General features: G+C 49.3%; 1 non-coding gene across 1 annotated transcript; it reads right to left on the bottom strand.

Annotated features, from left to right (window-relative positions):
- Positions 1 to 2379: 2379 nt before the first annotated feature.
- Positions 2380 to 2493, bottom strand: LOC112551872. The gene has a single exon (XR_003096202.1). It is a non-coding gene; the product is annotated as a small nucleolar RNA SNORA17 (small nucleolar RNA).
- Positions 2494 to 2954: the final 461 nt, after the last annotated feature.

Here is a 2954-nt window from a genome sequence, read left to right as displayed (position 1 = left end):
CACACTGTGCTCTAACTCATATCACTTTACAAAGAGCACCATGAGTTAGAGCCCCTCTACCCCTGACCATACAGACATTTGCCAGTTGGGGAGGTGAGGGGGAAATCGAGCCTGCTTGCACCAGCCCCTGCCAGCAGGTGGGGGTGCTCCAGCAGCCTCCAAGGAGGCTACTGAACTACCCTTCTCTCCAGCCCTGGCACTCCCCGGACCAAATTCTGGGGCTGTCAGCAGAGGAGGGAGAGGGAGCAGCAGGGAGCTGCCAGCTGGACTTTGCGTGGCTGGAGCTGGTGGCAGGGTATGTGTGGAAAAGAGCCCCCAAGCCTCACAGACCCCCCGCCCCAGTTACCCATCCTGGGGTATTTCGGGGAGCTGAGCTGGGCTCCATTCCACAACCCCCTACTTCCAGCTCTGGCTGTGGCAAAGCTGAGCCAGCAGCTCCTGCTGCTGCTGTCAAGAGGCCTGGGTGCGGGGTGGGGGAAAGGAATGACCCCTTGCCTCACAGGCCCAGCTCCCCTCTATATCCCAGCTGGGGTAGCTGACAGGGAGGGCCCACAAAGCAAAGGGGTTCCTTGCTACCCTGCTCCCCCTAGTTCTGGCCAGGCAATGCCCAGTTGCTCCCCCCCCTCCACCTCCCTTTTTATCCCCTGCTGACAGCCCCAAAAAGGTACTAAAAATTAACCCTCAAGGGAACACAAGTTCCCCAAGGCACTTTGTTCTATAGGGCATTCAGCTGATTTGACAAGGCTTTTTTGTGTGATTGGCCACTTTAAAAGTGCTCTGTAGCCATGCACGTGTGTTTACAGAATCATAGCAAATTAGGGTTGGAAGTGGGTCAGGAGGTCATCTATTCCAAACCCCTGTTCAAACCAGGACCATTCCCAACTAGATCATCCCAGCCAAAGCTTTGTCTAGGCAGGTCTTGAAAACCTCCACAGCCTCTCTGGGTAACCTGTTTCAGTGTTTTACTACCATCCTAGTGAGAAAGTTCTTCTTAATATCTAACCTAAACTTCCCTTGTTGCAACTTGAGACCATTGCTCCTTGTTCTGTCATCTGCCACCACTAAGAACAGTCTAGATCCATTCTCTTTCAAACCCTGCTTCAGGTAGTTGAAGGCTGCCATTAAATCCCCTCTCAATCTTCTCTTCTCCAAACTAAATAAGCCCAGTTCCCTCAGTCTTTCCTCATAAGTCCTGTACCACAGCCCCCTCACCATTTTTGCTGCCCGCTGCTGGACTCTCTCCGATTTGTCCACATCCTTTCTGTAGTTGGGGGGGAGTGATCCAAAACTGAACACAGTACTTTAGATGTGGCCTCACCAGTGCTGAATAGAGGGGAAGAACACTTCCTCTGACCTGCTGGCAATACTCCTATTGATGCAGCCCACTATGCCATTAGCCTTCTTTGCAACAAGGACACACTGTTGGCTCATACTCAGCTTATTGTCCACTAAAGCAGAATAAGATTTTCTGCAGATTTGTTGCCCAGCCAGTCAGCCCCCAACCAGTACTGGTGCATGGGATTGTTCTGTCCTAAGTGCAGGACTTTGTACTTGTCCTTGTTGAACTTCATGAGATTTCTTTTGGCCCAGTCCTCCAATTTGTCAAGGTCAGTCTGAATCCAGCCCTACCCTCCAGCTTATCTATGACTCCCCCCAACTTGGTGTCATCTGCAAACTTGCTGAGGGTGCACTTGATGCCACCTTCTAGGTCATTGTTGAAGACACTGAACAAAACTGGCCCCAGGACCGACCCTTGGGGCACTCCGCTTGATACTGCCTGTCAAGTAGACATTGAGCCATTGATTAGTACCCTCTAAGCCAGATGCTCTAGCCAGTTTTCAATCCACCATACAATCCATTCATCTAGCTTGTATTTCCTTAGTTTACCTGCAAGAATGTTGTGGGAGACAATATCAAAAGCTTTGCTAAAATCAGGGTATATCACATCCACTGGTCTCCCCGCGTCCACAGAGCCAGTCAGCTCATCATAGAAGGCAATCAAGTTGGTCAGGCATGACTTGTCCTTGGTGAATCCATGCTGACTGTTCCTAATCACCTTTTTCTCCTTCAACTGCTTAGAACTGGATTTTTTAAAGATCTGCTCCATGATTTTTCCAGGGACTGAGGTGAAGCTGACTGGACTGCAGTTCCATGGATCTGCCATTTTCCCTTTCTTAAATGTGGGCACTATGTTTGCTCTTCTCCAATCATCTGGGACCTCTCCAGATAGCCATGAGTTTTCAAAGATTGCAGGCAATGGCTCTGCAATCTAATCAGCCAACTCCCTCAGCACCCTCAGGTGTAGCCTATTCAGCCCCAGGGACTTGTATATGTCCAGCTTTTCTAAATGGTCCCTAACCTGTTCTTTCACCACTGTTGGCTGCTCATCTCCTCCCCACACTGTACTGCCTGGTGCAGTAGTCTGGAGCTAATCTTGTCTGTGAAGAGTGAGACAAAAAAGGCACTCCAGCCTTTTCTGCATCCTCTGTCACAAAGTTTCCTCCTTCATTCAGTAAGGGACCCACACTTTCCCTGATCCTCCTCTTGCTACCAACATACATGTAGAAACTCTTCTTTCATACTTGTAGAAATGTATCCCTTGCTAGCTGTAACTCCAATTGCACCTTGGTCTCCCTGACTTCATCCCTGCATGTCCAAGCAATACTCTTATACTCCTCCCTAGTCATTTGTCCAAGTCTCCATTTCTTATAAGCTTATTTTCTGTGATTTAGTTTACTAAAGAGTTCCCTGCCTGGTTTCCTGCCATATTTGCTAGTCTTCCTGTGCATCAGGATGGTTTGTTCCTTCACCTTCAATAAGGTTTCTTTAAAATACAGCCAGCTCTCCTGGACTCCTCTCCCCCTCAGACAGGCTTCCCAGGAGATCCTTCCCATGAGTTCCCTGAGTGAATTGAAGTCTGCTTTTCTGAAGTCCAGAGTCCTTACTTTGCTGCT

The sequence above is a fragment of the Alligator sinensis genome, unplaced genomic scaffold (assembly GCF_000455745.1).
Source record: "Alligator sinensis unplaced genomic scaffold, ASM45574v1 scaffold60_1, whole genome shotgun sequence".
In the NCBI taxonomy this organism is placed as follows: Eukaryota; Metazoa; Chordata; order Crocodylia; family Alligatoridae; genus Alligator; species Alligator sinensis.
This window is presented reverse-complemented; position numbering and strand designations above follow the sequence as displayed.